Source organism: Engystomops pustulosus, chromosome 1, assembly GCF_040894005.1.
Source record: "Engystomops pustulosus chromosome 1, aEngPut4.maternal, whole genome shotgun sequence".
In the NCBI taxonomy this organism is placed as follows: Eukaryota; Metazoa; Chordata; class Amphibia; order Anura; family Leptodactylidae; genus Engystomops; species Engystomops pustulosus.
The window spans coordinates 238,813,019-238,825,189 of record NC_092411.1 but is presented as its reverse complement, the minus strand read 5'-3'; the positions used below and the strand labels follow the sequence as shown (position 1 = coordinate 238,825,189).

General features: G+C 36.5%; 1 protein-coding gene across 12 annotated transcripts in view; it reads left to right on the top strand.

The window, feature by feature from the left end:
• SGCZ (sarcoglycan zeta) overlaps window positions 1-12,171 on the top strand; it is a 498,244-nt gene that overhangs the window by 384,006 nt on the left and 102,067 nt on the right. The gene's annotated exons all lie outside the window — the stretch shown is intronic.

Here is a 12,171-nt window from a genome sequence, read left to right as displayed (position 1 = left end):
TTTTTATAAGATAGACCCTAGCAATGGATTTGAACTTCTCATTGAAATGCTCATATGACAAATACATTCATTCTAATCATTACATTGGTTTTTAATTATTCATCTGATTGTAATATTATCGTCTTCATTCATTCAGAAACTTTCTTTTAACTGACAGCTGCTTGGTGTCTCGCTGTGACATGATCTTACTATACTTTTAGCATCTCAGTATGTGTCCACCATCTGACAACATTTTCCACATCAACAGATATTTTAATTTTTTGTCAATTACTTGCTGAGAGAGCAACACTTACCATATTTTATGCATGATATGTTATTTATTAATTTATTTTTATCAAATTGCTGTGTACAAATTACAGATTTCAAAAGGTTTTGTCATGCATTAACATTTATGTCCTATAATTTATGCATTTAATTTATTCATGGAAATAATTAGCAGAGATTATTAGTAATGTCTGGACCAAATCATTTTAAATTTTAAAGTAAAGTCACTTATACTTGATAATACATTTGTCACATTGTTAATGTCGTCTAAGAATACACTGTTTGTACCTATTAGCATTCTTAACATATTTATTGACTCATCCTTAATCCGCCCCTTTACTGAAAATGTTGCCCCTTTTCAATGTCCAGACTTCTGGAGGAAATGTACAATTTTAAGGGTGTATCCATCATAATGTCTGCAACACAAATGTCCTCCTGTGTGAACTGTCATGAGTATAAATGGGATCATGTCATGATTATGTAGTCCCAAAAGCTGCCACCAACCACTAATGCAGACTGATTTGGCAAGCTCTGTGTAGTGCTGCATAATCTGTGAGTGTTATATACATAAAGGAATTATTAATGCAGGACAGTGATAAAATGCAACTTTGTTCTTCTATATATTGGCTTCATCCCCACTGATTAAAGTCCCATGGGTAAAAGTACATTATTATGAGTTACCTTCAGCAGCTAAAGTAAAATAAGCCCGGAGAGGACATCTTAGTGCTACTTGTCACTGCCCCTGTGACATTTTGAAGGTCAATTGAATAATGGGTTCAGAGATTAATTTCACATACAAAAAGTGACTTTGTATATGAAATGGTTGGGCATTATTGCATCTCACAAAGCCATCCTATCCTGCTGATGTGGAGGTGACTTAACCACTCCATTGACACTGCCTTAACCAAAGTCTCCAATGACCTACTTTCTGCCAAGGCAAAACACCACTACTCTGTTCTCCTCCTTCTTAAGCTACATTCACACGACTGTTGGGGGATGTATATACGGACGATGTAGGCCGGCAATGGGTGCACAAATCAGTACAGAGCAGTACGGTTCTGCACACGTGTGACACCTTACCACTCCAAACATGGGAGAAAAGATAGGAAATGTCCTATCTTTCCTCATATTACAGCACTGTGCGTGGTGTATCTCTATGGAGAAAGGAGGGGTCAACCCTAAGCCTCTCCATGGTGCCAGACTTTTGTCCACCCGGCTATGGCCCGGCTGATATATATTAGTGTGCAGCCTTAATTTGTCCTTTGCCTTTGAAACTGTTGACCTTTCTCTTCTTCTGCAACTGTATAATTCCTTTTCTTTCACTGACCTGGTCCTTTCAAGGATTTCCTCACCAACCAGATGTTCAGTGTCCATCACTCTCATACCACCTGTTTACTCCATACCCTCTCTATTGGCATTCCTCAAGGCTCTGTCTTGGGACCATACTCTTCTCCATTTCCCTTCCTATGGCCTGGGACAGATCCTTAAGTCCCATAGCATTCAATACCACTTCTATGCAGATAACATACTGATCTTCATTTCTGGCACATATATCTTATTTCTTCATCCATATCCTCCTTCTCTTCCCATTTTCTAAAACTAAACATGGGCAAAACAGAAGTAATAATCTTTCTTCCACCTAATGTGTCCCTTTTACCTGGTCTCACAATTAGAATCCATGGTTCCACACTCTCACCAGTACACAAAGTCTGCTGCCTTGTAGTCTTCTTTAACTCTACTTTATCTTTTAAAGTGTAACTGTAAAGTTACTTGAAAAAAATTATTTTAGCAAACTGGAGAGAGTCTTCTCCTTATCCTGAGCCCTATCTATAAAATCCTCTCAGCTTCTCTTGAAGTGGGTGGGACTTACTGGTTGTGACATCAGCAAAGGGCACTGAGGCCATAGCACTAAGGGCATAATCATCCAAGCCAATCAGCATTATTGCTTGTTCAGATATCTGGTGTAGAGCAAGACAGGGAAGACACAGAGCAGTTTAGACCACTGGAGCTCGGCATTATAGTGAGAAATAATCATACCGTAATCTACTACACCACAAAGAAAAATATATATTAAAACATATCCAATTACACTATAAAATACATATATACATATATATATATACATATATCCCCTTCCTAAAAGGGACTGATCATACTTTACAGATGGTCTTAAAGCCTCACATCCTGTCCCCTACTATTACCTGCCACCTCCATCTCAAAAACTCAAAAATCATATCCCACTTGGTCTACGGCAATATTCTCCTCTGTGGTCTCTCAGCTGACTCTCTAGCGCCCTTCGAAACTATCTTTAACTCTGCTGCTTTGCTTATCCATCCATCTTATTGCTTCTCCTCTGCCTCCTCTCTCTGCCAGTCTCTCCACTGGTTTACGATTGTACAATGAATTCAGTTTAAAATATTTACAATGACTTACAAAGTGATCCACAACCTGTCCCCTTCATATATCTATGAACGAATCAGCCAATACCATCCCATATGTAATTTCCGTTCTTCACAGGACCTTCTGCTTCACTTTATTAAAAATATGTTCTTCTCACAACTCTGGAGCTCTCTACCAAAATGTGTAAGACGGCCCCCAACTTTTCAAACCTTCAAATGTAACCTGAAAGCCCACCTGTTCAGGATTGCCTACAGCAAACATTAACTGCACTGCTCCCTCACCTTATGATTCCATCTTCCCTTCCATATAGTTGTGAGCTTTCACGGAAAGGGTCCTCCTCTCAACTGTTTCAGTTTTTGAATTTGTATTTACGTAATGCATGTCAATCCCTTATTGATTGTAGAATTATGCAATTAAAGGTGCTCTATAAATAATAATAATAATAATGGACATTATGGCTACATTTATGTTGAATAATATTTACACAGGTACACTTTTTCAATAACATCCAATTGAAAAAATATACATAAAGGGAAGATGAATTAAATAAAGTGTGAATGCCCAGATGGGAATACCCATTTAATTATAGAGTCTGCACAACTACGTTTAGGAAATGTCTTCATTGATATGTGCAGAAAAGAAGATATGCTTGTACCTTGCCAGATATTTCTCAAGATCACATAATAAGGTGTAGATTCCTTAAGTCCTGGAACCTGCCAATTTTATTGCTGGTATGTTCAAGTTTTTTGGAGAAAAGAAATGGCAAAAAAATTATACATAGAACAGTTGAGTTAAAAACTTTTAGAAAGATGCCAATGGTTGCACACAGCATCTGCACCTATGATGATTCTTTTTACATCTTCTACAAAGGCTGCATTTATACCATCTAAGTAATAAAAAACATTGGGTATTGTACATTATGGGGCTTATTTACTGAGGGTCCGCGGATTGCATTTCTGTCAGACTTCCCAACATTTTCAGGATTTGAGATTGTGTCGCACACGGTAGGATTTTGGATCAGCGGCGCCGGCTTTCATGCGACAGAAATCAGGGGGCGTGCCGTCAGACGATCCGAATGATGCGGACTGAGCGTGGGATTTAAGATTCAAATTGTCTCACATCCAATGCACTTACATACACCAGGAAAAAGATGGTGAACTCCGTCGGACCTTAGCAGGGAAGCGACACATGCAGGATATCGAGCGCACAAGCTTCGTGAATCGCAGCACAGTGCATTGTCGTCGGACAATGCACTTTTGGTAACTCTGAGGGACCAGGTAAGTAAATGTGCCCCTTTGTGTTCTTTTTCTCTGTTTCAGAATGCACACTTAGATCATTACAGACAATTTTACATTTTAGAGGGAAGCTGTCACCAGATTTTCACTAAAAAAAACCTAATGACAGGTTCCCATGGCAATATGTTAACTATTATCACACTGTTTATGGCTAAAAACGCATAATTCTTATTCAAAATGAACTTTGTATGCCTACCTGGCACCCTGCCATATGGAACAGAGAGTCAAAAGGGGTGTGTGTTATTCATCTCCCTCATTCCTGTGTTATATGCTGTCAAAGGAATGATGGAGATGCCGGAGATATGGCCTGAGTCACAGCATATATACTAAAGAAATAAATTTATAAAGTTTTGGGAAAGTGTCTAGAGATTTAAATGTAATATATCAAAATTTTTTTAATGGGTCTAGTTTAAAAACTTTGATGATGGTTTATTAAATAAGTAGAAAACATCTAAAATCAAATCATCTTAATCATGAACCATTATTAATATTTAATCTACCTAATCTGGAGATATTTAGCCAATAATCTATAATTGGATGGCTTTAAAGAACTAGCTCTTCCAAAAAAATTTAATTAGGTGCTTGGATTATATTATTATCTTTGATGTGAGCTCTTTCTTGTACTTTGTAGCTATTTTGGGACACCCTTATTTAAAATAAAGTCTTACAACTGCTACTATCTTGCAAATTGCCATGGAAACTGTCATTTCAGGTAGTGAAAATTTGGAATTTGATATAACAAAATGTTCGATAGTGGTGTATCTAGTCCTATTTCTGTGCTGTTATAGAGATTCTGTAGGTGTGAGCCCTCATTAGTCAGGATTTTTTTTTTAATTGAAGTATGAATACCTGGTGTTTCATTATGGTTTTTCTTATACCTTTTTATGATTCACTTACTGACAGCAGAACAACATCCTTAGATTAATTCTTACATACTTTATTTGTATTAGAATATTGCCTGCTTCTTTATGATAACACAGTATTGTTGATAATTAATGATACGGTTATTTAAATGTTAAAATCTAGAAACATACTGTATATCTTGCATCTAGTAGCTTCATCCAGTCTTCAAAAAATAGTTTTTTAAGTCATAAATAAATTACATTTCATACAGTAATGAGCTGACCCATTAAAATTTGAATTAAAGCTTTGGCTGGCACCGATTGTGGGTGTTTAATGGTGCTGGCAAAGGTGCCAGTAGCATTAAAATTACTTCTGACTGCATGCACCCTGGCACTAACATGACATCATGGAGCAGCAAGGATTCTCCCCAAAATGGTGGCACACAAGGTCACTGCGGTCTAAATTCTACTGGCAACATTGCCAGCTGCATTTAAAGGAAATCAACCACTACAAAAAAACTACAAATTATGACCTTGACTCCTCTTCATCTTGATCCAGAGAGGGAGGTGACTTCACGCAAGAGGCCTGGAGAGAGAACCAAACATCTTGTCCCTGCACTCCATGCTTTTAATTGTAAGTTTGTTTTCTAGGTGATCCCAGCGTGTCAAGACTAGCGACAGACAGCACCAGTGGTTTTGCAGTGGTTGATTTCCCTTAAGTAAACATCTGCTGTGTTTACGGTGGAGGGAGAAGTTGAGCCCAAACTGTCTCTGGCCCTTTGACTTAATGTCTTCCTATGCAAAAATGGTGTGTAATCAAGGTATCCTATCCACTAGAATTATGAGTGCAAAATTCAATCAATTGATTGCGGAATCACACTTACAGAACATTCACGCTTAATAAATTCAGCAGAAACTGGCTTCTCTGGTAGCCATCCTACTTCCTACTGACAGTGGAACAATAATATACCTTACTTATGTCCTTAGTTTTTATGGTGTGTACTGTTAAACTTTTTTTCCCAATTTTTGGGCTGAATTTCCTTTCATCAAATATTTTTACTGTTTGAATTACAAAAGAGGGTTCTTGTATATAAAAAAGAAAAGCTTGTCAAACCTAATTTTTTTAGCAGAACTACTGTTTACTATTTTACCCCAAACATTTAAATTTTACCCTAAATTTAAGATAAAAAAGTTTAATTCTGGATGGAGAAATATGCAAAATAAGGTTTCCAGAATAAGAAAAGTAAAATGTTTGGCTGCTGTGCTACCTTTAAGAAGGCAGCTCTCTATAGATCAATGCCTGACTTCAAAGAAAAGGGTTTCTTTCAAACCAATATACCGTATAAAAATTAATCACATTTATTTCCTGATTCAACTAAAAGGTAAAACATCACCAACTTTCTTTTCTTTTGTGGTCCATAATGGAGAGCAAATTGTAAGTTAGTGTCTAGCAGTTCCTGAAGATCCATGGACCAGACAGGTGTGAACCGTGACGTTTTGGAGGTAACTCCTCCTTCTTCAGGCATGCACAGTAGAGGTTGACATAGATATTTATAGCAATTTTAATCATTCCTCCTTCTAACTCTATCTTACTAAATTATAGTTAGTATTATTATTATAAACTATGACTAACTGAACTGCCCATACTATCCATGCAACATACAGTGAAATTCATTCACAAAAACACTCTAAAATTACATTGCTCATTTAACCATGAGGATGGAGGGTGTGCAATTCCGTAATCTAATATACCTCCCTTTGGAGGAGTTTCGGTTCTAGGTTAACTCTATCTGTGCCTTCTATCTGTTCAATGATAAACCAGCGAAGATCATAGATCTTGTGTGATTTTTCCTTAAAATACTTATACTAATGTTTCATATATAGCACCATCTGTCTTTTTAACTGTCTGAAGAAAGTAACTGTTTAATTGCTGATCTATGTTCAGTTAAATGGATTTTAATGCTCCATGATGTCTGCCCAACTCCTCCATGAACTGCTAGACGCTAACTTACAATTTGCTCACCATTAATTATGGATGATAAAAGAAAAGGAAGTTGGTGAAGTTGGTATTACCTTTTTATTGAATCATGAAATAAATGTAATGCATTTTTATACTGTATATTGGCTTGCAAGAAATCCTTTTTTAAGCAGTTGAGGTGAAGACTGGTTCTGGGCTGCAGAAGTTTAAGTTAGCTGTGATTGATAGTTGCCTCCTTCAATGACTTTCTGGACCAGAATTCATATATTTAAAAAGAGCTATGTTTTTCCACTTTCCAGTAATTGCTATAAGTCTTCTTTGGAGCCTGCTAGGCTTTTTCTAGACCTTTGTATCTTGAATTGAGATGTGGCGGAGCGCGCCACATCTCTGCCATTGTTAGCCGAGTGAGAGCGGACGACAGCGCAATCATGCAACCGGTAATTGCATTAGACATATCAGGCATGTTTATTTAAAAATTCCAAGGCACCGACTCGTAGCCCTACCAGGAAGTAATATCAATTTGTGGATTCACCAATAGAATCCACTACTCCAGGAAAGGGGGTGTGGCTAGTGGGTTTAAATGGCCACACTGTTTTACATGTGTGAATCGGCAAGCCAGATGAAGCGCCATGTGCGCGAAACAGCTGTCCTATTTGTCGTTTTGTGAGTCCCTGCGTCCTCCCCTCCCCATGAATTGTAACTAGCACATCCTGTTTTTTGTGAGTATGCACAAATAAATTTGCATTCAAAGGAGTCACCGTGGTGAGTGCCATTCCATTACTTGTTTTCAACATTTGGATGTATCTACGCTGGGAATTTAGAGTGCCACAGTACTCCTATCAACTTCCCTCAATCCACGATTCGCATGTCATATGCTGGTAACCCCCTTACAGAGATTCTAATTAAATATTGAGACCAGCATCCTGTGTAATCTTACATACACTCAGTAGTGCCACCCAGTGTTCTTGAATTGTTTGGCACACTGCTTGTCTTCTAATCAACTGTTTGCCTCTTGATTCTGTACCGTATGGTCCTCTTGGTTTTGTCCGGTTTGTGTCTCTGTGTTTTCACTTTGGTACAGAGAGAGCAATTATGTAGGGGCAGCGTGGGATTTTAGCTTTAGGGTTCAATGTCCATGTCTTTCCTACCTCTCCATCTGTGTCTGCCAGAAGTTCCAACCTCTGCAGGACAGAATGCAAGCTAAAGTGAAAAATTGGAGCCAGTAGCACATCTACTGCCTTACTTTACAGGCCGAATGACACTGAAGCCTGTATTCGAACAAATGAGTTTTGACTACTTTTTTGTTTTTTTATTGTATTTTCTCCTCATAACATAAAGAGACTTATTTGCATGTGTTCTCATTGTGGAGAGGGAGGTAAGCTAGTGACAGATACCGTAGACAGCATTTTATATCTCTTGAAAACAAAGGAAGGTTATATTCAACATAAATGAACCTTCTTTCCTCTAATCCTTCTTTACTTTTTCTAATAAAGATACATATAGCTAATTTGGTTCTCATATTTTGTCAATACTACAAAAAAGGACTTTTGTCATGGACTTTAGAACTTAGTTTTACTCCCACTTTCAACAAACATATTCCTATTGCTACAAAGCTGCCCAAAAATATCCATAATAAATATGTAACAAGGCAGGATTTTTGTGCAAATTAAACCCGATTTCTGTACAAAGCATATAAAAGCGATCACGGCACTACCCACTATGACTATGCCTCATTCGCTGAGAGATATTTTCATGTCAGAATTATGCAAAATAATAGTTAAATTTGTCAAAAAAAATGCTCTTTTTGCAGGTTTTTGTACACAAAAAAACAGGGCAGGGCCAGGGCCAAGCAGAAGAAATATCACAAAAATATAGGTACAGGAAATGGACAGCACTCAACGGTCTTCTGTTAAAATCTCTTTTTCTTTATTATGACATCAACAACAAGTGCTTACTTACAGGACATACAAGGGAGGGAGTAAAGGCCAACAAGAAGGCAACAGCCTTTTTGCGCTGTATTGCAAGGCCGAAAGATGCGCGATACAGTGTGAAATGGCGGTTGCCTTCAGGTGGGCAATCTGTGTTTACTCCCTACCTTGTGCCGACCATTTCCTGTACCTAAATTTTTGTGAAACTTTTTTTTTTGGTTCAATCTTTATGGTAATTCTTTTCCCCAAAAAATTGTTAATGTAGCCACAGTCTTTCATGACCAATACAGGAAAAAAAATGCACAAATACTGTAAAATACTTTGTCAAGTAGTTGTGTTAAATGATTCTTTCACTTTTTAAAAACCTTGAATAAAACATGACTTTGAAATAGTTCATATAATAATGTTGGCGAATAAAAAGCAATGTGAACAGTTAAGAACCCTGATACAGTTTTAGCTTTTATTTACTGGCTAAAACATACCTTATTATTCTACTTTTATCTATGAAAAAAGAATCTATCACTTTTAATTCCAAATTAACCTTTTGTACTGAAGGTCAAAAATATAATCTGTTGATAATATTAGAAATAGACATGGTCACAGAAGATGTGACAGTTTTCTTTAATTATATCAATACAATTATTTGTATCTCTCTATTTATATTCGTGTATTTTTCTTACTAGTGCTTGGAAGTGTTGCTTAGTTAGATCTTTTATAACCTCTTTTTATCAACTAATTAATCTGAAATTAAATATAATATTAAGAAATAAATAGTTTTTGAAGTTTGAGTAATATTAAAAGGGATGAAATATAGTTTACAGATCATTTATGTCATTTAATACCTTTCTTTTTGACTAGACAAGACCTGAAATGTCGGTCATAAGATTTTTGAGATAATATTGTTCTGTAATACTGTATTATGGTTTGCTCTTTGTGTGGATACACTGGGAGGTATCTTTTAAGACTGATGTTTTGAACACGTGTCCTAATTTAAATCCCCCTGTTCTATGGGGCTCAAGGACTAAAGTAGTAAGCTATAGTCTCCGCTGGTTTTTAGACAGAGACTATAACAAAAACAGCAGACCAGGGTATTCATACCCCTGCCCACTTGCTAGCCACCTGCTTCCTGCCTTAACAAGTGGCATGGGGCTGAATTCCAACACAACTGTCCGAAATGGGGCTTTATATATGCTTTTTCTGCCTCATAACTTTTTGCCCTATTACCTTTTTGCATTTGCTGGGAGGTCCCTGTAAATATGTCATACAACTTAATGGGTCCAGACCAAAATTTCTGAAATGAATTTCTATCCATTCCTTTAATTTTAAGAATTTACCATGGGACACATGTGCCTAAGCTCTTGTTTGAGACTTATATCTACATTGGGATTCTATTTAAAAAGTTTTATATAATAAAAAAAATACAATACATATATTAAAAAGTAAGATTAATTTCTCATAGGTAAACTGTTTCATAGCAGTCTGATGTAGAGAGATATTCATAAAAGGAGCCAATAAATATAAGAAAGTTCTGTGTAAATCAAAGTTACAAACTAAATGGCATTTTAAGTAGAAGTAAAGGAGAAAAATGACTGAATACCAAGGTTGTACTTACAGCTTGCTTTATTCACTTCAGGTCTAAATCTTTATATCAGATAATCCTTCCTCTATAAAAATGCATGTAAATAAATTCCAAGAAAGTCAAAGTTTTGTCCTCGGGCTGCTTTACTTGATGTACTTTTATAGAAAAGTTTACACAGTTTATTTATTTCTTATGTTGCAGTTATTTAAATTGTTTGATTGTTTTATTTTAGAAAATGTAAACATAAATAATGTTTTAATATGTAATAAAGTTACATTTTATTTGCAAATGATCATAACAACTCATATGGATATAATTTATTTTGGAAGAATAAAGATTTATCTAAGAAATAAAAATTGATTTCAAACCTAAATATAATTTCTCTTGTATATAACGTGGATATGTATTAATGGGGGTGAGGATCAAATATTTTATGTATTGAATTTACTTTCATTTTATATCAATCCAAAGTTATGATTATTGGTTGAGAATATTATAGATTTAGTGGCATTGATCTATAGGGAACTGGTTTCAGAAATACTTGGCTTATATTCAAGTGTATATATAAAGTAGAAAAAAATTAGTAGTAACCCTTCGGAGCCACCCACAGGTCTTCTTCTCCTTGTTCCTCCGGGCTTCTTCCCTGGAGTCTTCCAAGCATTGTCGGCACAGACATGTATATGCGCATTGCTTGCATACTTAATATGAAATTATGGTGTTTCTGTCATGCGTTGGGGGCTGTACTGGGCATTATTTTTCTCAGGTGGACTGTGCTAGGCATCATTTTTCTTGAGGTGACTATGCTGGGCATTATTTCATTTGGAAGATTGTGCTGGGCATTATTTCCCTTGGGGGGACTATGCTGGGCATTATTTTTTTTGAGGACTGTGCTAGGCATTATTTTCCTTGGGGGGCTGTGCTGGGCATTATTTTCCTTGGGGAGACTGTGCTGGGCATTATTTTTCTTAGAAGGACCGTGCTGGGCATTATTTTTCTTAGGGGTACTGTACTGGGCCTTATTTTCCTTGAGGGGTTGCGTTGGGTAAACCACCGAGTAAACCACATGCCTCGTCATTTAAATCACAGTGGTGGCTTGTGTCATCAGGAGAGAAGTGTCAAGAGTAGTGGTCTTGTTTTATGAGCTGTTTTTATATGAACAGATTTTACTCTGGGTTCTGTCTTTATACAATGAAATATACAGTAAAATTACTTTGAGTATGGGCTACTAAGCTTGTTTCCTCATATCTTTTCCAATATGGAAAAAGCTGCTATAATTAATAAAGATATGTCCATTATTTGTTCTAAATACCTAGTGTATTTTGAATTAATTAAAAAAATTTACAATTTGCAGCACAAATCCTTGGACCACGCCTAGACATATGTAGGCTTTCCACGACACGAGCTGTCATAGCAACAGATCGCTGCTCCCCAATAACGCCACAGGATGCGACAATCTAAGCCAACATGGTGGCTCCCATGTGCCACCAGCTTTTTAATGCCACCTGCAGCTTGTCGACAGTGATCGAGGAGTTTACATCCGCGATATGCAGAAAACGCTCATTGACTATAGAGAGGGCTCAGCCAGTGAGCGCTCTCCAAACAACTGCAGCATTACTACATCATGCATAATTAAAAATAATTAACTTTTGTTTATAAAAAAATAAACCAAAGCATTTGCTCTGACACATGATATAGTAATATCAAATCTAGCTTTTCACACAATAAATTTTTTTACACTTTACTTTAGCATCCCTACATCTGTAAACTAGAAGCAACAAATTTGACCCCTTACAAAAAAGTGTGTTTTTATGTGTTATTAACCATTTCTGCCAAATATACTTCACACTAAAATACCATATTTTTTGGACTATAAGGCGCACAAAAA